The sequence below is a fragment of the Lacerta agilis genome, chromosome 3 (assembly GCF_009819535.1).
Source record: "Lacerta agilis isolate rLacAgi1 chromosome 3, rLacAgi1.pri, whole genome shotgun sequence".
Lineage (NCBI taxonomy): Eukaryota > Metazoa > Chordata > Lepidosauria > Squamata > Lacertidae > Lacerta > Lacerta agilis.
In genome coordinates this window covers 55,330,057-55,356,551 of record NC_046314.1, presented here as the reverse complement: position 1 = coordinate 55,356,551, position 26,495 = coordinate 55,330,057, and the positions used below count along the sequence as shown (strand labels likewise).

The window sequence follows — 26,495 nt, the reverse complement described above, 5'->3', positions numbered from 1 at the left end:
CTAGATGAGGACAAAGTATTATCTACTTCATTTCCAAGAATGGTCAGCCACATGCTTCTGGGAAGTCCACAAGCACAACAAGAAAGAAGGAGCACTCATTGTTCTTTGTCCCCAACATGGAGTATGCAGAGATATACTGCCTCTGAACTTGTTCAGCTGATCATAGCAGTTGGTACAACTACCCTCTGTAAAGTTGGCTACATGGAAGCCATCTAAGCCTCTGGCCATCTTGTTGCAGGGAGTTAAATAAGTCAACTATGTGTTGTGTGAAGAAAGACTTGCTTTTGTATTTCCTAAACTTTCTACCAATCAGCTTTATTGGATGGTCCCAGGTTCTAGTGCTGAGGGAGAGGGTGAAGAATTCCTCTCTAGTCATTCTCTCCACACCAGCCATAATTTTACAAACCTCTATTAGGTTACCTGCTCCAGGTAAGACTTGACAGCTGCTTAATCCCCAGTGTTGAACCCCACCAGTCAACCTCATTCTGCATGCCCATACTTTGTTACAGCTGCTAAGATGTGCTTGGAGGGAGAAAAAACCCCACGTCACTTGAGTCTGTTCTATTATCATTCATGAAAGTGGTCTGTTTGGCTCTTTCAGTTGCTTTCAGACACACAAAGAAATAATCATTGAATGGAAGAACAGCAAAAGCGAGTTCAGAAAGAAGTGAGGGAGAATAAAAAGGAAGGGGAGAAAATACACTAGACAACCTGGCATTTTTAGAAATGAATCAAAAAGCTCAGAACTTGAAATTTTGGGGAATCTCTGAGATGGAGGGTGAAAATGTTAGAGACAGATTGATTACTGAATTGGCAAAACTGTTAGAAATGAAAGAGGAAGATCTAAATTATATGGTAACAAGTGCTTTTAGAATAAGAGCTACTGTCTTACAAGCCAGATCAAAGAAAAAATATCCAGGGTATTGTTTAGTGACTTTTAGTACAACTGAAGTGAGAAACACAATACTGAAGAAATCTAGAGAACAAAAATTAATTATAGAAGGGAAATCAATTGTGGTATTTAAGGACATTCCAAATTGCTTTTTGAGTAAACTAAATGTTTATAAGGAATTAACAAAAAAATTGAATGCTAACAGAATAAGGTCCCAATGGGAATACCCGGAAGGGGTGTCCTTTTACTATAAAGAAAAGAAATTAAAAATTAGGACCGAGCAAGAATTGAAGAAATTTGGAAGGAAGTATAAGGAGTTGGGCAAAATAGAAGGAGCCGAACAAGAGGATGGAGGAGATAAAGATGAACAAGAACAAGTTCAAAGTAAAGCTGATATTTAAGCAACTATGAAATAATAAAGTAAATATTTAATCTAACAAAATGACAGTAAAAGTAATTTCATGGAATGTGAATGGCATGAATAATAAGACTAAAAGGAATAAGATCAGACATGTGTTAAATAAAAGTAATGCAGATATAATCTGTTTGCAAGAAATGCATGTAATAAGAAAACATAACAGGTCCTTAAAATTTTTAGGTTGGGGAATGAATTTATATCCTCTGATGTTCAGAAAAAGAGAGGAGTGGTGGTTTGTGTAAAAAAGAAATACAATGCTCAACAAAAGTTTAAAGACAATGAAGGAAGGATAATTTGTGTAGAAGTACAAATAGAGGGTGAAAATATAATGGTTGTGGGAGTATATGCTCCAAATGAAAGAAAAGTGGAATTCTATGACAAACTAGGGAAACTTTTGACGGAATACATGGAGTATAAAATGGTAATGATAGGAGACTTTAACGGTGTACCTTCAATGGAATTGGACAGATCAGTGGAAAAAATTAAATCAAATCAAGGGAAATTATCAAATTCATTTGAATCTATAATAGACAACAATGAGTTAGTAGATGTCTGGAGATGGAAAAACCCTACAGTAAGACAATTTACTTTTTATTCTGAACCTAATCAAATCTGGAGTAGGATTGATCAAATCTGGGTATCAAAAGAACTAACAACAAAAGTAGTAAAATCAGAAATCTTACCAAAGACATTGTCAGACCATAATGCGGTCACAATGGAATGGAAAGCTAAAGACCCAACAACATATAGATGGAGACTGAATGACACTATTTTGGATAATAACGACATTCTAGAAAGATCTAAAAATCAGTTGAACACATATTTTGAACTAAACCTAAACAAAGGTACAGATATTGATATTGTCTGGGACGACAGCAAGGCCGTTATGAGAAGGTTTTTTGTTTTTTGTTTTTGCAACAGAGTTGTATACTTAAGAGGAAGAGAGAGAAAACTAAAGAAGAAATTTTGAATAAGATAAAATGAATAACATAATGGAAAAAGGACAGACTCCCAAAACTTGGGTAGAAGCACACATTACGTTAATTCCAAAGCAGGGGTCGGATCTTACAAGTATTAAAAATTACAGTCAATATCCCTCTTAAACGACGATTACAAACTGTTTATAAGTATCCTGGCCCAAAGATTTTAAAAGATCATGATTTCACAAATACATACTGATCAAACAGGATTCTTGCCAGGACGCCATTTGAAAAATAATATGAGGAACCTGCTGAATATAATTGAATATTTAGAAATTAAAATAAACAAACAAGCTGCACTAATTTTTATCAATGCTGAAAAAGCATTTGATAACCTGTCATGGGTCTTTATGAAAATGAATTTAGAAATAATGGGTTTAGGCAAAAAATTCATGAGTAATATTGATGTGATTTATAAAGATCAAAATGCAAAACAAATAGTGAATAACGATTTAACAGACAACTTTCAAATTACTAAGGGCACAAGGCAGGGGTGCCCACTGTCTCCCCTTTTGTTCATAACAACACTAGAAGTTTTGTTACAAAAAATAAGAAAAACAGATAAAATGATAGGAATAAAACATGGATTAAAAGAATACAAGGTGAAGGCTTTTGCCGATGACATTGCTTTAACAATTCAAGAACCGCAAACAACATTAGGGGAGACGCTGAAAGTAATCAAAGAATTTGGTTCACTGGCAGGACTAAAAATAAATAAGAAAAAGATGATGGTTAAAATTTTAAATAAAGAACAAATGGACCAGATACAAAAAGAATCAGGGATATCAGTGGAAAAGAGAATAAAATACCTGGGTATTTGGTTCCCCCCCCCCAAAAAATTCAATCTATTCAAAGACAACTATGAAACAACATGGAAAGAAATTTTAAAAAGCCTTGAAACTTGGACTAGATTTAACCTGTCCTTTTGGGGAAGGATTGCAGCCATTAAAATCAGTATCAGGCCCAAAATACTTTTTAAATTTCAGAATATTCCTATTATCACAGGTCAAAAATATTTTACAGAATGGCAGGAAGTAATTTCAAAGTTCGTGTGGCAAGGGAAGAAGCCCAGAATAAAATATAAGCTGTTGACAGATAAAAGAGAAAGGGGAGGCTTCTCATTACCGGACTTTAAAATTTATTATGAAGCAGCATGTATAGAGTGGTTAGGAGAATGGTTTAGATTGGAAAACACGGATATATTAGACCTGGAGGGGGTAGGTAATAGATATGCATGGCACCTTTGGTACAACAAGGTGGAGGTTCACAGAGGTTTTCTAAACCATGCCATTAGGAAACCATTGTATGAGGTATGGAACAGATACAAAGAGTGGTTTGAAACGAAAACCCCAGGATGGCTGTCAACTCAGGAAGTCCAAGCAGTTAAAAAACTAAATATGAAAAGTCAATGACTAACTTATAGAGACCTCCTGACAGAAGAAAACAATATAATTAAAATTAGGTCGTATGAAGAAATAAAGGATAAAATATCAGGATAGATAGAATACCACCAATTGAATGGCATATTTGTAAAAGATAAAAGAAGAAAAGAGTTTGACCAGGAAAGATTGATAATAGAGAAAACATTAATACAGAATGAGAAGAAAATACTATCAAAAATTTATGATTATTTACTTGAATGGAACACCAAAGATGAAGAGATCAAGAGTGTCATGATAAAATGGGCAATGGATATAGGTTATAACATCGAATATGAAAGATGACTAAAATTATGAAACACTGGAATAAAATTTACAGCATGTACATCACTGAAGGAAAATTTATATAAAATGATGTATAGGTGGCATCTTACACCTACCAAATTGGCAAAAATGTACAGAACAGCTGATAAAAACTGCTGGAAATGTGGGGTGAAAGAAGGTAGCTTCTTTCACATGTGGTGGACATGGGATAAAGTAAAGATTTATTGGGAAAATATTTATAACGAATTTAAAAAAAATCAGGTATACATTTAAGAAAAAGCCAGAGGCCTTTTTGTTAGGAATGGTAGGGGAGGATGTCAGAAAAACCGATCAAAAATTATTCTTATATGCAACAACGGGGGCGAGACTGCTGCTGGCGCGAGTTTGGAAGCAACAACAAATGCCAACAGTGGAGCAATGGCAAAAGAAAATAACAGAGTATGTAGAAATTGCAAGATTAACAGCGATAATCAGACAACAGGGCAATGAAACATTTCAAAAAGAATGGGGAAAGTTTATGGAATATATAGGAATGATATGTTGAATATAGAAATGTTGAGATAGACCTCGTAACGTGAGTGAAATGTATTACCGTATATTGGAATTGTAAAGGAAAGTTGCAGTGTAGGTAATTATAAAATTGTATATTTGGAAAGGATGTATATTATGAGATTAATGACGAAAAGTGTGGAAGAAGGAAAGAGAAAAGGAATGAAAGGGGGGAAATTGATGCGAAGAATAAAGGATATATTTAAAGAAGACAGAGGAAGGAAGATTGGAAGTCAACACAGGGTGGTGTGGGGTGGGGGAGGGAGATTTGTCTGTATTTATGTTTTTGTGTGTTGTTGAAGTAAATAAATAAAATATGGGGGGAAAGTACTAATCAGTCCCCACACTGCCTCTTGCTCATATAAAGAATATCCTTAGACTTTTCCCAGTTTCCTCCACACAAATATCTTGCCAGGACTTCACGTTTACAAAAAAAGTAAACAAATAAAAACAAAAAGCAATCTGTTTCTCCAGCTAAGACGAATAAATAGCTAGGTGCAGTTTCTGCAAAAGAAACTTGTGGGAGAACACACAGAGAGAATGTTTAGGAGTTGCTTCTTATTAAAAGTTGGGGAAAATAATCCAGCAGATGAACTTCAGATTTCAACAAAGACAAACTCACAAGTCGACATTTAAGATGTTGTCTAAAATGAGAACAAGAGGGGTTTGTTTGCTGAAGGCAGGCAATTCATTTGCCGTTTTACAGGAGGTAACAAGCAGTATTTGAAGTAATTGTGGACCCTAGTGAACCTTTCATATTAAAGAGGGCTTTTTCATATATAATATGAAAGGTTCACTAGGGTCAACAATTACTTCAAATACTGCTTGTTACCTCCATGCTTGAACTGAGTAACTTCTTTATGCATCACGTTCCTGACAAACAATATATCTATTATGGAGCCCAGGTGCAGTGAAGCTGCGGACGGCAGGGCCTATGCATGGTAAAATTGGAATAAACACAGGCCAACTACATGGAATTTTAACAGGCCACAACTTTATTGATCATAGATATCAACAGGTTTCGGCACAAGCATTGGGTGTGTATCGTGAATCAACCAACCTGTCAGCTGGTTGATTATTTGGGCAAGGTTAAGCAGGGTTATGGATTACTCTGCGATGTACATCAAATCAGAACAACCCTCCTGAGATCACCATGGTGGAGCTATGGCCCATCAGCCCCCATCTGGGCATTTGGACAGAAGAGCCTCCATCCCTTACATCCATACACCAAGGTGACTTGGGATAAATTTACTGAATGAGACTGAAGGGTATTCATCTTATAGCTCACAATGCAAGATATAAAATATATTGGTTTTTTTTATAGAAGTGGCTGGTGATAGAGCCCCAGGACCAGGTGGCTTTACAGCAGAATTCTATAAGAAATTCAAAGAACCCCTGATGCCCTACATGACCCACCTATTCAATGATATCATAAAAGGGGGCCCCATTCCTAAAACCTTGACCTCCTCCAAGATAGTCTCTCTCCCTAAAACACTCAAAGACAGCCTCAAAGTAGAATATAATACCACCCAATCTCATTAATAAACCAAGACTACAAGATATTCACATCAATCTTGGCTAACCGCCTAAAGAATTTCCTACACAAATTAATAGTCCCAGACCAGAATGGCTTTGTCTCGGGTTGTAATATAACAGACCCCATCAGGAAACTACCAAATCTGATCAAACACAGCAAGGCAACTAAACTTCCACTGAGGATTATGCCCCTAGACATCCTCAAAGCTTTTGATTGCTTAGAATGGAAATACCTAATAGCATTACTAACTAACATGAAAGCCACAAACATCAAGGGAATGGAAATAAAAGGCAGAACCTATAAATTAGGGCTCTTTGCAGATGACCTGATGGTGACAACACCAGACCCCATGAACCACTCAAACCAAAGAACTCAACACTTTTGCAATGGTGTCAGGCCTACAAGTAAATTTTTGCAAAATCTGAGATATGTTTCAACACCCCCCTCATATTCAAAAAGAATTTGCCAACATCACCAAGATAAAACTTTGCTGCACCAAGTTCAGATACCTAGGGGTACAAATAAGCAGAAGCCTCAACAGACTATATCTCTACAATTACAACCCCTTGTAGCGACAAATCAACAAAGAATTGAGGAGATGGAACAAACCGACTTCACCCTTTCAGACAAAATAGCCATGATCAAAATGATCACCCTTCCAAAATTAATTTACCTATTCCAAACCCTCCTAATCTGGATTCCCCAACCTAACTCTGCAAATGGCAGAAAAAATTACACTCATTTATCATCTCACACAAAATACCAAGAATAAACCCCAAATGCCTACACCTCCCATCCTCAGTAAGAGGGTGGGAATCCCCAACATAGAACCATACTACCTTGTCAGCCAAGTGCGTCACATAATCCCATACATTCTAGAAGACAAGACAAAACAATGAGTACAACTGGAGAGATACATAAATCGAAAATACCTCCACCACAGCATACCCATTCCTCTCAAACAAACTAAGGGAAATCCCCACAACATAATGCCCACTCACGTTATAAAGAGCTCATAACCCACCTACTCTCAGCAGCCAGAAGCATCATAGCCAGACACTGCCAGGAGATCTGCCAGGAGTAAACATGGACCAATGGTATCACATATGTAGTATGGGAAACAACCTTACTAGAAAAACTAACCAATAAACTGAAACAGACACAGGGACACACACAAATTAACAAATCTCACTACAGCCAAACAAAGACAACCAACCACGCCCTAGGACACCCCCTAACCTCTCTCACCACCAAGGAAATACAACAAGCAAGTAGTAAGAGAACCCATACAAGTGATGCTGGACACAAAACCCCACACATACACTAAGCCGAAGAATAGAAGCATTGCCTCCCCACCCCACCCACCATTCCTCCCTCCCCATCTTCCCTCCCCTTTTCTTCAGAACCTAATGCTGCTGCATGCAACACTAATGTCTCACAACAAGTGGAACTGATCTATAGAAAACACAACTTGAAAAAAGAGAGAATGCACGTATTTTTGTAAACTAAGAAATCTTTAATAAAAATATATTGATTAAAAAAGAAGTGGCTGGTGATTCATATGCCGCAAATGGGGGGGGGGGACCAGTTGTTTTGCTGTATAGGGAGTTCTGCATAGGTAACACAGGTGCTGTATTATTAATATGCATAACTAATTTTTCTACTTTAATTAGCTGGAGATATTTGGACTCCCTTCTGAATGATCAAAACAAACCACCTATTTCTAAAAGCACAAGTTGACATGCAATATTTGAAGTGCTCCATTATTTACTGAAAGCCAATACCAATCTACTTCACAAATCCTTTTTTTTTTAATGCAGTAGTGTACTGGTACATGTCTTCATTTTTTTTTACCCATAATTTTAACAAACGGCTTTTCAGTTGCACCAGCAGGTAATTAGAATGTATGTATAAAAACCCATTTGTTTCTCTAGAGTAACTAAATATTTTTTTTTCAGAGGGAAAAATTACATTGTTACATTTCTTTCTCACTTTTTTTTTAAAGCAGTTGGCGCAGATAATCTAAATTCATTTTTGTGTGTTTCCAAACCAATTCATAATTGTTTGTTTAAAAGAAAGAAAACTCGCTTCGTTTTTTTTTTCAAGGGGCAAAGCTAATGTCAAGGGATTGGCGGAAAAAAGGATAACTTAGCTAGATTGGGGGTGGGGAGGTAGACAGGGAACAAACCAAAAAGATGAGCAAGATTGAGAAAGAGTCAGAGTGCAGCAAGTTGATGGAAACAGAAGAGTCAGGAAACAGGTCCAGGGCACAGTCAAGGAGCAATAAGCAGGAGCTTCTACCAGGCTCATCCTGTTTCCATTTATAGGGGCCATTTAGAGGTTGGAGCCACAGAGAATAGTGCTCAGCTGGCTTCAGGTGAACTTGCATTTCAAGGTAAGGCAGCAGCGGGGAGCTATTTATGGCAAATAAGAAGCTATAATAAAGAGCTTTTATGACAATGGTTTATTTAAGTTTTCATTTCAGTTTTCTTCAAACGGTACCTCTTTGCTCAAACTTCTCCCAGCTCACCATAGCAACTCATTTCCTGCAGTGGTGCCCATCCTTGCTGCTCCCTTTAACAAACTATGCCTTTACCTTTCCAAATATTTTTATGTCAGTCTTATGAAACTGGTTTTATGAACTATGAGTCCAAACTGTCCTTCTTTGGGGTCCCTAAATTAAATATATTGAAACTTTGGAGTCTTCCAATAGGGCCTTGTGAATATACTGGTGGCAGTGATGGCTACCAACTCAGATGGCTTTAAAAGAAAACTAGAAAAAGTCATAGAGAATAAGGCTCTAAAAAGGTTTGCTGTAGATCTCTTAGGTGAGAGTCTCTGTCTGTAGAGTTGGAACAGATGTAGGGCCTGGCTATATACAATTGATTGTTTGGTATGTTTGGGATGGTAGCTAGAAGCATGTAGATATGTTTGTCGGTATAAGGTGGTAGATATGTTTGTCGGTATAAGGTGGTGTCTATACACCCATTCTGTATTTTTGTAGTAGTGTCCCAAAAATTTATTTCTTGCATAGGTTGGTTCATTGTTAGGTTGATGGTGAAAGTCATTGAATGTCTGGTGGAAGGTGTCCAGGGTCTGTTGACCATGTGTCCAGATAATAAAAATATTGTCAATGTATCACAGGTACAAGAGAGGTTTGAGTGGGTAGGAGTTTAGGAAATGTTGCTCTAAATCTGCCATGAAGATGTTGGCATACTTTGGGGCCATGCAGGTGCCCATTGCTGTGCCGCTGATCTGGAGGAACAGGTCATCACCCAAATTGAAGTTGTTGTGGGTAAGGACAAAATGGCAGAGTTTGGTAGAAAAGTCTGCTGTGATTTTATCTGAAATGGTGTTCCTTATAGCTTGTAAACCATCGTTGTGTGGGATGTTGGTATACAGAGATTCCACATCCATAGTGGCTAGTATAGTATTGTTAGCAAACCTTTTTAGAACTAAAATATCCGCCTGATGAAGTTAAACAATGGATCAACAGAGCCAGACTGATACCCAGAGAGAACTTGCTGCAATACAGACCCAAAAAAGAAAATAACAGAACACCACTAGTAATCACATACAGCTTCCAAGTTAAAACAGTTCAATGCATCATCAGAGATCTACAACCTCTCCTAGACAATGACAGTTCTCTTTTTCAAGCTCTAGGAGGAAGACCTTTCATTGGCTACAGAAAGCCACCCAATCTTAAACAAATCCTCACCCACAATAATACAACAACCAGACTTAACATGGACACTGGTACAAGAGCCTGCAATAAACCCAGATGCCAACTTTGCTGCCAAATACACCAGGACAACACAATTACTGGTCCCAACAACATCAAACATACAATCTCAGGACTATTTAATTGCTCATCTTCTAACATTGTGTATGCCATCAAATGCCAACAGTGCCCTTCAGCTCTCTATATTGGACAAACAGGCCAAACCTTACGCCAAAGGATAAAAGGACATAAATCTGACATCAGGAATCACAAGACAGAGAACCCAGTAGGAGAACACTTCAATCTCCCAGGACATTCTATACAAGATCTCAAAGTAGCTGTCTTATTACAAAAGAATTTCAGAAATAGGCTGGAAAGAGAAGTTGCTGAATTGCAACCTATTACCAAACTTAAAACCATGGAGAGACCTGGTCTGAGTAGAGACATTGGATTCTTATCTCATTATACATGATAAAGCTATTTTTAGCCATCTCACCCCTTGGTTTTCCCTGTAAGTCCAATTGCAGCCGTTAACAGTCGTAAACCTATCATCCAATCATCCATTCCCACCACCCTTCTGAGTAATACCCCTCCCCACCCTCTCACTATATATAAGGGTCTGGTGACTTCTGTTTCAGTGTATCTGAAGAAGTGTGCACGCACACGAAAGCTCATACCAAGAACAAACTTAGTTGGTCTCTAAGGTGCTACTGGAATGATTTTTTTATTTTTGATCAGAAGGTTCTACCTGGGCAATAAAGATAACAGAAGTTCATGTTGTCATACATTTCATAATCCTGCATATTCCATTGTGTTAGAGATAACAGAGCTCTGTTTTTCTTTTTAAAAAAATATCCAGGAGTACAGATCTGGAAGTAGAACCCAATTAAGCCAACAGGAACTATCAATAGCTTTTCCCAAACAATAAATCTTAATAGGTGGATACAAATGGGTAAAAGGACTTGGTCCCTTAGCCCCACTAGTGGTTTCCCCTGTGGGTGATGTGTTTTGCTAGCACTTGGATATGACCACAGATCCTGTGCAATATCAGCCACTAGTACCATTGCACTAGCTTTTGGCCCTGTTCCTCACACTATAAAATGACTTGATATGAGCTGCCAAGGAGAAGGATGATGGCAGGGAATGGATGGAACTGGTGCATAGGAAGATGCTGTAACTTAATGCACTTGGTAGTCACTAAAAACTTGGGTCAAATATATAAGGCTTTCAGAAATTGTTAAAAAGGATGCCTATGGAGTGGGAGGAAGATACATCAAGAGGCGATGATATGAGATAAAAGAGAAGAGAGGAAATAAAACTATATTGCTTCTTAGCTGAGCTCTTGAGGAGACAAAAGATCATTACTCAAAGATGAGGGTAGGGGGAATGAAATAATATCTGCAAGCCAAGATTCTAAGTTAGGAGAATGGAAAAACTGATACACAATAAGTGCTACTAAATCAGGAGACTCCCTAATGATCTGTTCTTGTATTATGACTGGTTGGCTGATTATTATTTTCTTAAATCATGTGTGTGTGTGTGTGTGTGTGTGTTGTTGTTGTTGTTGTTGTTGTTATTGAACTGCAGTCAGTCTGGTTCTGTTGGGGGGAAATGGGCCAGCTGAGTATCTGTCCACTGAATAGATATTTAGAGCTAGTGATGTGCTTAAAAATATTATGGGTTTCCCCCAAAAAACGCATTTGATAATTATTCTAAAGGCACTGTATATATATATTTTCACTGGACACTGTAGAAAGGGGGGAGGGAGAACACCTTAATATAATTTCCTAAATGGAAAGAAAGGAAGAGAAAATGTTGACAAAATTCTCATAGTTTGGGTGCAGGGTTATTGTTGCACATAACTTAACTTTCAAGGTGACCAAGAGGTTGGTTTTGGGGGGGCATTTCTTTTACCCTGTAAGCTATATTTCTGGTGGTCTGCATTATACAGCCATCCCACTTGCTGATCACCCCATGGCAGCTGGGCTTTCAGGAAGCCAGTGCAGTTTTTTTTTTAAAGTAAAAGGAAGAACAAACTCAGCAAGTGGACTGTTTACAGGCACTTAGCAGTTCGTTTTCTACCACAAATTGTAATCCTCAGCGGGGGGGGGGGGGGGAGGTCCCATGGAAACATTTGTGCATCTGGCTCTTTCCATCATTTACACACACAGAAACATGGAATCATAGTGCAGGCAAGTCGGTAATGGAGAATGAGTTGTGATTGATGTGTCATCCCTGGGAGCTCTCCCAGGTCCTGAGGTACCGATATCTGTGGCAAAGAGATGGAAGAAGAGCATCACACAACAAGAGTAGAAAAGCCAAAGATGCAAAGCCATTTCTAAGAAGGAAATCCAACTGTATCAATATATATTTTGATTATTTAGCAAAGAGCTCAGAAATCCAACCAAATGCAATACATAAAGCCTTAGCAGATGCTAGACTAGTAGCCAGTTGTTACATGTCAGTGTTTAAAATGTGTGCACTTCTAGAAGTCTATTTTGGTTATACAGCTTTTTAGAAAGCATTGCATTATGCCTTGTAACATTGATTTAATAGTTTTATGGGTATGATTTGATTACACACATTCTTAGATGAAGAGTTCCTCATAATATTGTTTTTAAAGGATCATTTAATTGACTTGCAATATTTATCTCTGTGATCTATCAGAATATGGAGTTTCCCATTTTTTATACAAGTTATTTCCCTACACACATAAATTACTTTTTTAAAAAAGAAGCAGCTCTGAAGTGCTTTGGAACTGCTGATACCCAAATCTGGCCAGCTGCTTCCAGCTGTTTCTAATGTGGACACCCTGTTACCTACTATTTGCTGATCATCCAACCACCTGTCACACACCCAGGTCAGCATTGCCTTTCTCAGAGCTTGTCTTTCCTCATCCTGGTCTGGATATACATAATAAAATAAGGATTAGAAGAAATCATGGAGGATAAAGCTATCATCGGCTACCAGCCATGATGGCTCTGTTATGCCTCCAGTATTGCAGGCACTATACCTCAGAATACCATTTGCTGGGAATTGCATGTACTGTTGCACTCATGTCCAACTTCCAGGCTTCCCATAGGCATCTGGTGGTCACCGTGAAAGCAGGATACTGAACAACATGGGCTTTTGGTCTAATCCAGCAGGACTCTTCTTATGTTCTTAACTCATCGGAAGAAGCTAGCCAGACAGCTGTACAAATAAACAAGCAAACAAATAGCTCTACTTGTTTGAGTCATTGTTTGAATCAGAACAATTACTTCATTTCTTTGTGACCCCTGCATGATGGCAGTGCTATATTTTTATCCTGTGTTTGGTGACAGATTGCTGAGGCTGGAGTTACGCACTACTGATTAGCAACACTTGGTCTTGTTCTTTTTACGGTTCACCTAGTGGAGGAGGAAGTCAGTGAAGAGGACACGAACCTTTGCAGTTGCTACCAGCATTGATGTTTTTCAGACTGGCAACAAGCATTCATTAATCTCTCTGTGAACTGCTTATGGGTAATTTGTTATTATCGAGAACAATTTTCCTGACTTGCTATCTTTATCACTCTTCCTCACCACAGTATGGTCTCTAATTTTAATTGCACACATACATGGAGATTTCAGTTTTTAATGATGCCAAGCAACTGTTAAATTTCATCAGTCTCAAAATAAAGCTGACTTCCATCATTTCTGTTGCAACATACTAATGATAATCCATAAAATAAGCTTACATAGCCAACTCAGTCATACACAAATGCATTATTATTATATTAACACTTTGGGACTGCCCTAGTGCAGATTTTATGTTGCACATATCCAGAGTTATCATTCACCTTAACTCCATACCATATGTGTCTTGGTCACATAACCAATCCATGTATTGCCACTTCTTCATCACTGGAATGACTGCCTGCTCACTTTGAATCCCAGCACAAGGGTGGGATTACTGTCTTCTCCCTTGCATTTGAATTGATAGAATACTGCAAGTACGAAATATAATCCAGTAACGCTCCTTCCCTCCCCACCACCTAGAAATGACCTGGAAATATTCATCTATAAAAGGCTGATGCCTGGAACTCATGACCTTGTTGCCAAACCAGTACACAGTTACAACAGCATTAAGACATGGATAGCCAATCTGAGATGATACACTAAATATTCAAAGCGTAGAAGCACTACACCTGTTTGCATGTGAAATACCTTGACAGGTCTGTACTACCAGTCTATATGGAATTTGTTCAGCTAACATGGCCAGTGGTCAGAGATGGTGCAAGTTGTAGCCCTACAACATCTGGAGGGTATCACACTGGTGAACAATGTTCTAAATAATAGCTAATAACTATGAATCTCTTTATCAAAAGTCCTGCTTTCAGCTCCCCAATCCCACAATTCTACACTGATGCCTGCTTTCATTCCTGGATCTGTATACCTCACAGTCGTCTTTTCCTAGTATCTCCTTTGTGCCTGCCACTTTGAGTCTTGGTTCTTTTATACTGTCCCTCAGGCTTTATGAGCAGCTTCCCACTTCTTGGTCTTGACAAAAGCCATCCCCCACATTCAAATCCCTGCTCCAAATCCATTTCTCTCCAGAAGCCTTCAAGTACTGATCTCTTTGTTGACATCTCCCCCCACTCTTGAATTAAATTGTCATCCCATTAATTGTTGTCTGTTGGAATTAGACTTTAAGTCCCTCAGGGCAGGGACTTTTTGTCTTATGTACTTCTAACATGCCATGTATGCTACATTTACAGTGTTCTTCAAAGATTACCAAAAAGGGGGGGGGGTGTAATTTCGAAAGAACTACTGTAAGTGCTGGTGGGAAAATAACCTCACCAGAAACTAATTATAATGTGTACAGCAATTCTTCTGAAAAAATAAAAGCTGAACTTGGGAAGCAGATGCTTCACAGCCCTTTGACAAACAAGTTTCAAAGACCTGGCCTCCCTTTGTTTCTTTTATGTATTGAAGTTCAGTAACACAAATACCTGTAAAAAGCCGACCTCCACCTCACCAAACTCACATGAAAATATGGTATTTTGTTGAAATGGCTTCAGTGGCTTGGGAGAACCCTCGCTTGCAAACCTCAGCCCATGTAAATGCATCACCCTTTCTGTTCAATGGGAATCACCAAAGAAAAACATGATTGATTTATTGATATCGATTTATTATCATATTTATTTCCCACCTTTCCTCCAAAAAGCTCAAGGTAGTGCACATGGTTCTCCCCTCTCTATAGTATCTTCACAATAACACTGTGAGGTAAATTAGAGGCTGAGGATTGGTGACGGACTCAGGGTCACCCAGAAAGTTCCGTGGCTGGATGGGAATTTGAACCCTGGTCTCCTAGGTCTTATTCCTACATTCTAACCCAGGCTTCCTCAACCTCAGCCCTCCAGATGTTTTTGGCCTACAACTCCCATGATCCCTAGCTAGCAGGAACAGTGGTCAGGGATGATGGGAATTGTACTCTCAAAACATCTGGAGGGCCGAGGTTGAGGAAGCCTGTTCTAACCATTGCACCACATGCTGTTCAGGGATAGCTCAAGAGACTTGAAGGGCCTACCCTACGCTGACTGAACCAGACTCCAGGGAATGGAAATCTCATTCTTCCATATGCCATATGTCCAGATATGTCCCCACAAAGAAGCATCACTCTTCCTCCTGCCCCTTTTATCCAGCACTAACTTTATGGGCTCCTACAATACAGAAAGTACTTTGTTCCATCTGCTAGTCAGACTATCTGTAGTTCTTATTTACATACCTCAACCACTATGTTGTAAAGCAGAAATGGGAAAGGTGTTCAAGGCAGGGAGCAAGATAAGATTCCTCCATTGCAGGAGGTGGACTAGAAGACCCTCAGGATCCCTTCCAACTCTACAATTCTATGATTTTAACATATTTCACCCTTGAAAATTCAACTTAGAGTGAAACAAGTTTAGGTGAATACTCTATTTGTTACATTAAATGTAACATGTGTTTAAACGTATCTGTTTAAATAGTGGCTAGAGCAGGGGTCCACAAACTAAGGCCCGAGGGCTGGATGCAGCCCAATCACTTTCTAAATCCGGCCATGGGATCAGCATGTTTTTACATGAGTAGAATGCGTCCTTTTATTTAAAATGGATCTCTGGGTTATTTGTGGGGCCTGCCTGGTGTTTTTACATGAGTAGAATGTGTGCTTTTATTTAAAATGCATCTCTGGGTTATTTGTAGGAATTCATTCATATTTTTTTTTCAAAATATAGTCCAGCCCCCCCCCAAAGGTCTGAGTGACAGTGGATTGGCCCACAGCTGAAAAAGGAAAGCAAGGCATTTTGCTGCCTGGGGGGTAAAGGACAAGGTGGGCCTTGCCCCAAAGCACCTAGAGAACTCAGTTGGAGTGGTTGCTGAATCTTACTCCAATACTGGTAGAAGGACAGTATTTTACACTGCACTTGAAGGCAGCATGCTAGCGTAGGGAATACAAGGCACTCACAGCTCTGTTCCCTTCCCACACCTCAGCATCTGGCACCTGAGGCAGCTGTCTCACTCTGCCTCATTGTAGGGCCAGCCCTGGTGCCAAATGCATGGTCACATATGTAGTTTGGCCATTCCAGCAGAATGGTAAGGTCAAGACTGTTTTAATTGCATTGGCTTTGGACAATTTATTGAGAATATGATAAGCTAACAAACCAAGAATCTTTGCTTGTAGGAAATTCAGTGTTGGTCCTCTAGATGCTGTTGAACTCCAACTCCCATCATCCCTGATGACTGCCCATGCTAACTGTGGCAGATGGGAGTTTGAGTAAAACAGTATCTAGAGGACCACAGAATACCATACATGCTTTCAATCATTAGACTAAAAGTAGGTTGGTCTATCATTTCAATAGCAACTCACAATATCCAAAAAATGTATGTTAGCAGAATTTTAAACAATATCAGAGGTGCCACTTCAGGTTTGATTGGGAAAAATAATAGTTGCCTGGTGCATGGAACTATTGAGTTAGCCAAAAATATAGGTACTCCAAATAATAGTAGCATTTGATCTGAAACCCAGCAAAGAGGGAAGTGACACTAAACACACAAACACAACATCTCCACTAAATTACACCACTGCAGAATAAGAAATTTGGGAATAAGGAACTTAACAGAGTCAATTCTACATTTTTTTAAGGGGGGATAAATATAGAAGAAAAATAGTTAATGATGAATTATTTGCTTAAGCTTTTAAAAAATTGATGATCTCTTGTGCTTATTGGAGAGGAGGACCAATAAAAAAGTCATTTTCAATAAATAACAGGGATGAGTGCACATTTGCCGTAACCCTCTTACTGACGAGAATGTCAAGTGATACGCTCAAGTGTTTGTTAGTTTGCAGATGGCTTACTTTGCAAGGGCTGGCCTGAAAAGAGGATTACTGCGTGTTATTTTGGAATACCTCAACTTATACTAAGCTTGTCACTCCCAGGGAAATTGGACACACTCCCTGCTCTGGAAAGCTAGAAGCTGACATTTAAGAACGAGCCAATGAAGGGAAACAAGACAGCAACAAGGTAATGAGGGAAGACAGAGTTCATCATGCAGTTATTCAGCAAAGGCCAGTAGTTAACTTAAATAATAAAATAAATATCTATTCTTCAAATACATTTAGCCACAGCAGGTATGAAGACATAAATCCTACAAATCTCATATCCTGTTGACGACACATTTGTGTAACCTGGTCCTATATATTCTGGGAACTTTCATTTATATTTCTTTCCTTACATTCTCTTATGTGGCTAGATTTCCCTTAGCTCGGTGGTAGAATACATGTTTCTCAGGCAAGAAGTCCCAGGGACAACCCCTGATGTCTTCAGATAGGGTAGAGAAAAACAGAAGAAGTCTCAACCCCTAGAGAGCCTCTGCCAGTCAATGTTGACAATACTGGGCTAGATGAACCAATGTTCTGGATCTGTATAAGATAACTTCCCATGTTCCCTCCTGAAACGACTTCATCTGACTCAAGCAACTGCAACTTGGCCTACAAAACATTGCCAAATACAGGCAGAATCTCCCAGAAGCGAAAAGCAGTACATATTCAAAGTCTCCTGTACCTTGTGCAAGATTTTTGACAGGGTTGAGAGATGCTGCAACTGCTAAGATTCCCTTTTGTGTGCAACAGGTGAAGGCATAGGAACTATTTTCTCCTTTTCACATAGCCTTAGGACTCTATAATAATAATAATAATAATAATTTATTATTTATACCCCGCCCATCTGGCCGGGTCTCCCCATATATGAACTATAATCAGAGGAAGGGATGAATTAGCAGGACTTCCCATGACCCAGCATCATCATTGGTTACTTTAGACCAGGACAGGGATAGGAAATCTGCAGCCTTCCAGATGTCAGTCCTACCTTGCATGGCTAATGGTCAAGGATGATGGGAGACGGAGTCCAACAACATCTGGGAGGCCACTTTTAAAAGAACTGCTTAGGAACTGTACAGATTTTAAATCAACTGGACCCTGCCTATAGGCTTGCAACCTCATTAAGACAGGAAGAAAAACAATAGGTGAGGAGAGAATAAGGCAAAACATATCAACTATTATAATCATTACACTGACACAGGAAGTAGTCAACTGCTTCACTGTAGCAGAGAAAAGGGTTTTATTTAAAATATTAATGCCTTCATCTGAGACTCACCCTCATGGCTCAACTCAATAATATGAAAGTGCCGGATTGTTTCTAATATCCAACAGGGGAGTATTTCTAAGCTGTTTCTTGGAAGCACCCTGTAATGAAACTGTATAATCTCTTCTTTAGATCCAAAGTGAAATCATTTCCCCAAACTAGAACATCGAATCTACTCATGTGTTTAGAACACGTACCAACACAGCTAAATGAAGGGTGTTTTTCAAACCTACTAATCAGCTTACTGTATGTTTTCTTTTTTAAAAACAAACAAACAAACACAAGTGTTTGAGTAGATATTAACTGAAATCAGTAACCCAGGGGTAAGGAACATGTGGTATCCAGGTATTGCTGGGCTCCAACTCCCATCTGCCCCAGCCAGCCCAAGCAATGGTCAGGGATTATGAGAATTGTTGTCCAAAACATTTGGAGGCACCCTAGATTGCATATACTGCTGTCTAACAGAGTTGACAATTTAAGCAGCAGCTCCTGATTCAATAAACTAGAAATACTACCAGCGTCTATAGAAACATTTTTTTTAAAGAAATGTCCCTGATGGGGAGTCAAAAATCATCAGTTTCAGAGTTAATTCTCTATTCCTCGCTGAAACAGACCAGAAGGGTGGCTTAGTCCATATTTTGGAGTGTAGTTTGTAAAGCGTGTTTAGAATTGTTAATATACTCCTTGTGATGGCCTGGGAGTCAGACTCTGATGCTGAAGCTGAGGGATCCCAGCCTGCACAGGATTCCCCGCCTCCAGAACCAGCTGAGCCAGGGCCAGGGCTTGAGCCTGAAGGATCCCCACCTGTGCTGGATCCCCAGGTACAGGCATCAGCAGAGTCTGCTCTGGCTCCTGATGGGAGGGAGGACCCACTGCCTGCAGGTGCTCCGCTCCCAGACTCATCAGAGGAAGCTGAGGCGGCCCCTGGGTCCAGTAACCCACCAGCCTCTCCTGAGCTGCAGAGGCTCAGGACAGAGAGGCGAAGAGAGCTAAGTGCCTACAGGAGGAGTGCTCGCCTCCAGGCCCGGAGGGGAGGCGAGTCTCCGGAGGATCGGGGCCGCCCTAAGCATAGGGCCAGATAAAAACCAGCCAGACCCAGCCCAAGTTGTGTGAGCAACTTAGTTGCAAGCGTATGCTCAACCTGCAACCTCGTGCCTGCACCTGCCTTGGACCTTGACCTGCTCCCTGCCTCGCTCCCCGCCGGACTTGACCTCCTTTGGACCCCTAGACCCAGGACTGGACTTGGACCTCGCTTCACGGACAAACCCCTGGGGCCAGCACACTCCTGTTCTCTGCCCAGAGCTACAGTTTTCAGAGTGGTTTAACAATCAACTCTTCTTCCCAGGTAATTCTAGCTCTGTGAAGGCAATGGGGTCTCCTAACAGCTCTCAGCACCCACAGTTTCCAGGATACCTTGGTGGACTGTTTAAAGTGGTATGATACTGCAGTGGTATGATACTGTAGTGCCAGTGGGGCCTATTACAGGTAATCATCACTTGCTAGATCATCACCTTGTCATGGTGAGTGGGCTTGCATGTTCCTCTGACCCTTGTGAGCGAAGCCGTCAGGAATCTTGTACCCCCAGCAGGGTCACCCAAGGTGGTAAGGTCAAAGGGGAGGAGCTAGACAAAGAATGATCAATGAAGTCCTAAACGGCAGAACAGGTGGAAGATAAGTGGTATGTTACAACGGCTGTGAAGGCAGATGAAGGCTGCAGCAGATAAGAATCTACCGGTTGTCATGATACTCATGCCATCAGAATAGAGCAGGGGTGCCCAAACTTTTTTTCAAAGAGGGCCAGATTTTATGAAGTGAACATGTGTGAAGGCCCACCAAATTTTACCCCAAAGCCTTACCCAGAAGGCTGTGCATTGGTCAGTGTGCACTGATATACACACATTCCAGGTATCTTTTTTTAAAAAAAGTACTGTGTTCAATCAATTTTTTCTTTCCAAGGCAACACTATAACCCATTGGCAAGGTATAGCCAAACAATGCATTTCTCTCCTATGTATTAAATCAAACATAAAATGATAAACTATGGAAGCTTTGCTTCTGATGTAATTTAGTTTCTCAGTCAAGGGTGTTTAAATAATTCTTATCTGTATTCCAATCTAATAAAAAAGCTTTTTAAAATGCTAATTACACATCTCACGAGATTATACCTTTCACATAGGACTTACTCAGTGAATCAACCAAATGTGTTTTTCCCCTTAACAATAAAAGCATCTTCCATAATGTCAATACTTCATCAGTAATAAAAAAAATCAAAAGTGCAGAATAATCACAATATATTTCTCGAATTCCAGCTGTTTGAAACAGGAATGAAGTCAGGCCATCCTAAAGATGGATGTCAGGAATTTAAAACCTGCTTATAGCTGCTATGTACAGGAAGCATATTTGTCGTTCTTCTACCACATGACAAAAATATTTTTAAGGCATTTCCTTCCAGCTTTCTTAGAGTGTCACTGGCTTAGTTTAGGGTTGTTTTTAGGTTTTGATGTTTGATGTTCTCTGTTTCTCTTACTAAATGAAGGCCACTTCAAGGACCAATATTGCACAGTATGCAACTGATAAATACCTGAAATGAAAATAATACTTCAGTGGAGAATAATTCATCTGGCAGGAGAGGGGCAAAGATAAATGTAGGAACACTTTCAGGCACACAAAAGGGTCATATTTATCCATTTCTTTGAAACGTGCTCAGATCCGACTAGAATACAGATCTTGTATGTATGAGGTACGGTGATTTGATATGATCTATTGTATTTCTATGCCACTTTATATTCAAATGAATCTCAAAGCAGCTTACAAACAATAACATTATAGAACACCACAGAACATCACAGCATAAAGAAGAAGAGTTTGGATTTGATATCCTGCTTTATCACTACCCGAAGGAGTCTCAAAGTGGCTAACATTCTCCTTTCGCTTCCTCCCCCACAACAAACACTCTGAGGTGAGTGGGGCTGAGAGACTTCAAAGAAGTGTGACTAGCCCAAGGTCACCCAGCAGCTGCATGTGGAGGAGCGGAGACGCGAACCCGGTTCCCCAGATTACAAGTCTACCACTCTTAACCACTACACCACACTGGCTTTCAAATCAAATCAAATAATACAATCTATAAAACACTATTAACAAAACAGCAACTAAAAATAGGCTAAACATCACAATTACAGCAAAACTCATAATATATGATTAACAAATCAATAAAGTGTTTATGAAACAAAATTAACATGAACAAAATAGCAGCTAAAAAAGAATAAGCATTAAATTCATACACACACTTAAGGCTCGTCATTTATACCCATTGTCAAAAACAAAGAAGAAATGTGTGAAGAAAAATTGTTTCTATTTTATGTAGCTAAATTTGAACAAACGATTAGTTTTTACATGCTTTCACAGCAGTTTGTAAATTTTCACCTGGCTCAAGAGAACTGTTGATTTTTTTAAAGTATGCCATGACTCACCCTAACAACGTTCCCAAACTAATAGTTTGCCACTGAAAACATATTAGAATTCCTTTTGGCAGCACCAGTCAATTTTGGGACTTGAGGGCAGTAATTACTTTATGGTTTATAGTTGTTTGTAATGGAAGATGGGCTTGCATAATACTTAGCAATATATTCTGGCAGCCACTTGTAGCTGCCTCATGATTGACTGATCTAGGTAATGACCAAAACTGGAACGATTTGAATTGGAGGTGTTAGTTTGTAGGCTACTCACGCTTGATAATTTTAAGCAGTGCTTTGAGGACTACTGCAGAGAGTCCTTTTTGCATACACTGTGTGGACTGGTAGAAATGAAAAACTAAGGAGAATCTACTTCTGTATAGCACAGCTGCTCTGTCAGTGTACATCTTGAAAAATTCCCAACGAGGAAATAATACATCTGCAGAATTAACTTCAGCAACAAACAGTCTCATTTGTACAGGATATCTTGAATGAAGCAAGTGTTGCCTATATACAGATGAAGAAAATGTAAATTTTGCCAGACAGGATCAACTCAATAGGACCCATGATGTAGAGGGTGCTTGGTGCCCCTTCCCAAGACCCAGATCACCAGACCCAGGCTTACATGCAAAATGCTGAAGGTTCATTGATCACCACATGGGAAGCTGGTTGGAATGTAATATTCAGGTAACACAATACTCAGACATCCTGCCCATCACCCATTCATCATTTTCTTAAACTGTTTTTTTCTTTACAGCCTTCGGAAGATTTCCATTTTCTACTCAAAGTACAAAACCAAATAGAAGTGCAAGGCAATTATTACTTAATCAGTTGTTGTAGCATTGGATTGTATATGCAAAGTTGAAGATGGTAGCATGAGTTTGCATTAATCCCTTTTTACTCTGTTCACTCGCTCTTCATTTCCCCTCTCTTTATTTTTCCCTTCATTGTTGGATTTTAAATTGAAAACTCCTTGAGACAGGGTCCTGTCTTTCTTTCCTTTTGTTTTATACATTTCCTTGTGTTGCATACATTTATGGGTCTATCTAAATAACAATAAGGAATAATAAAGATTTAGAAGTGCCTTTATCTAGGCTTCCTAAATTCCAAGCAAAAGAGCATCATAGAAACACCAGGAGTCACCTTATATGGAGTGAAGTGGTCTATCTAGCTCAGTCTTGTCTACACTGACTGGCAGCAGCTTTCCTGGATTTCAGACAGCATTCTTTCCCAGTCCTACCTGGAGATGACATGAATTCACCATGGGACTGCCTGCCTGCAAAGTAGATGATGTACTATTTGGCTGCAACATATACATCATTGATGTACACAGCAACCACATGTACAGAGCTGTTGATCCACTGTATTTGGATTATTTGATTTAATGAGATTTAATGGGCTAAGTTAAAATATTCTGGCTTGATTGGTGTTGCTGCAGAAATGGTAGTAGCACTGAATTTAAGAAGTGCATCAAAAGCAATACAAATGTGATCAATTACTGCTGTACATTCATATGCCTATATTTCATATTGAATCTTGTTAGGAATTGGAAATGCTTAGGTCTATATGATTGTAACAACCAAATGTCAGAAAGAGGGAAAACATGAGAGGTTGGCAAAAATTTAACTTGGATGGCTCTTAAAGGGATTCTAAACATTGAGGGGAAAATATAAAGGTATTTAAGAACTTCTTTCCTTCTCTACACTTCTTTCCTTTGAAGGCAAAGCAGTTCATATTTCTTTTGATATTTAATTGAAGTTTCAGGAAAAAAACTATTGTGTATTTTACTGCCAGTGCAGTTTAAGAAAGAAAACAAAAAACCCCACCAGTTGATTTAAAAAAAAAAAACTTCGTCCAACTGCAAAAAACATACAGTTAAAAGAAAAGAAATTCATTTTACAGCTGCAGTTTCTTTATCAGTGTGCTTATGTAGCATGCAGGAAGTTTCTTAATGAACTTGAAAAGCTTGGAAGCTAAAGGCATTCAGTTCATATTATATGTTTGCTCCAGTAGTCAGAAAGAAGTCCCATAAAAAAGTTGAGATGACCTTTGTTTTGCCTGCTCTACTTTGAGTATGCGTGACAAACTGTCCATTGTAACTTAAATACAGGTTAGAAGTTTTGAATATTTTGGAGCTAAGGTGCTATCATGCCAATATTAATATTTTGCTTTGATAAGACCCCAAATACCCAACCCAATTCCAAAAAATAGAACTGTTACATGGAGATGTGCCATTCAGACTGCAAGTCATGCTTGGGATCAAATTTCATAGAAATTCCATAAAACTGACTTGCAAGTAAACATAAATGTAGGACTGAGCTACAAACCATTGATAAAGGATGGAATTTATTACACCATCAAGCACATCAGAAAACTCTTGACCAGTGAGATGTCATTGTGCCTATTTGAATCCTGACATAAGGCATTGGTTCTGTTGGGAATATTGTCTGCACTTAAAGTAAATTTGTAATGAACGCAGCATAGAAGATGGGAGGAAGTCCATTAAGTAAGAATTAAATAAGTATAAGGATGCTTAGGATTTATTTGTTGTATTTTTGGTGTTTTAGTTTTTGGTTGTTCAGTTAAGTGTAGTTTTTATTTTTTGGATTTGTAGTGTTTGTATTTTGTATTTTGTATTTTGTCTTTTCTTTTTGTTATTCTTGAAATATAATAAATTTTCTTTTTTTAAAAAAAGGAATATTGTCTGCACAACACAAGGTGTCGTATTAACACTGAGTGTGAATAGGTAGTAGCAATCAGTACATAACTTCTAAGGTGTGCTGGGTGCCTGGGTCTCAAGTGATGGCACTTAAAGTGGCCATGTGGGGAAGCAGATTCAGAACAATCAGCTCAGAGATTGACTTCCCCTTAATGCCCATTATGTTCAGGTTTATTTCATAATAGTTGCACCCAAGTGCGGGGGCTTTCAGCTACTGCTATAACTACCCCTTTCCTTTCTCATCCAAATGTATCTCATGATGTAGCAGTTCATTACACTCTAGAAGCCACGAGTATGGTATTTCTCACCATTCTTAATACTCAAGAGCCCTGTCACATCAGTGATTTAGATGTAAAAGAGGTCACTACTTGCGGTACCCCTTCATGGATCACTGCCTTGACCTAACAGAAGCAGAAGACATCAAGAAGAGGTGGCAAGAATACACAGAGGAATTATACCAGAAAGATATGGAGGTCTCATACACCCCAGGTAATGTGGTTGCTGACCTTGAGCCAGACATCCTGGAGAGTGAAGTCAAATGGGCCTTAGAAAGCCTCGCTAACAACAAGGCCAGTGGAAGTGATGATATTCCAGCTGAACTATTTAAAATTTTAAAAGATGATGCTGTTAAGGTGCTACACTCAATATGCCAGCAAGTTTGGAAAACTCAGCAGTGGCCAGAGGATTGGAGAAGATCAGTCTACATCCCAATCCCAAAGAAGGGCAGTGCCAAAGAATGCTCCAACTACCGCACAATTGCACTCATTTCACACGCTAGCAAGGTTATGCTTAAAATTCTACAAGGCAGGCTTAAGCAGTATGTGGACCGAGAACTCCCAGAAGTGCAAGCTGGATTTCGAAGGGGCAGAGGAACCAGAGACCAAATTGCAAACATGCGCTGGATTATGGAGAAAGCTAGAGAGTTCCAGAAAAACATCTACTTCTGCTTCATTGACTACGCAAAAGCATTTGACTGTGTCAACCACAACAAACTATGGCAAGTTCTTAAAGAAATGGGAGTGCCGGATCACCTCATTTGTCTCCTGAGAAATCTCTATGTGGGACAAGAAGCTACAGTTAGAACTGGATATGGAACAACTGATTGGTTCAAAATTGGGAAAGGAGTATGACAAGGCTGTATATTGTCTCCCTGCTTATTTAACTTATATGCAGAATTCATCATGCGAAAGGCTGGACTGGATGAATCCCAAACTGGAATTAAGATTGCCGGAAAAAATATCAACAACCTCAGATATGCTGATGACACTACCGTGATGGCAGAAAGTGAGGAGGAATTAAAGAACCTTTTAATGAGGGTGAAAGAGGAGAGCGCAAAATATGGTCTGAAGCTCAACATCAAAAAAACTAAGATCATGGCCACTGGTTCCATCACCTCCTGGCAAATAGAAGGGGAAGAAATGGAGGCAGTGAGAGATTTCACTTTTTTGGGTTCCATGATCACTGCAGATGGTGACAGCAGTCATGAAATTAGAAGACACCTGCTTCTTGGGAGAAAAGCAATGACAAACCTAGACAGCATCTTAAAAAGCAAAGACATCACCTTGCCGACAAAGGTCCGTATAGTTAAAGCTATGGTTTTCCCAGTAGTAATGTACGGAAGTGAGAGCTGGACCATAAAGAAGGCTGATCGCCAAAGAATTGATGCTTTTGAATTATGGTGCTGGAGGAGACTCTTGAGAGTCCCATGGACTGCAAGAAGATCAAACCTATCCATTCTCAAAGAAATCAGCCCTGGGTGCTCACTAGAAGGACAGATCCTGAAGTTGAGGCTCCAGTACTTTGGCCACCTCATGAGAAGAGAAGACTCCCTGGAAAAGACCCTGATGTTGGGAAAGATGGAGGGCGCAAGGAGAAGGGGACGACAGA

At 39.4% G+C, this 26,495-nt stretch overlaps 1 pseudogene; it reads left to right on the top strand.

The window, feature by feature from the left end:
- The first annotated feature begins 726 nt into the window (after nucleotides 1-726).
- The window catches only part of LOC117044574, a 43,810-nt pseudogene continuing 18,041 nt past the window's right edge, over nucleotides 727-26,495 (top strand).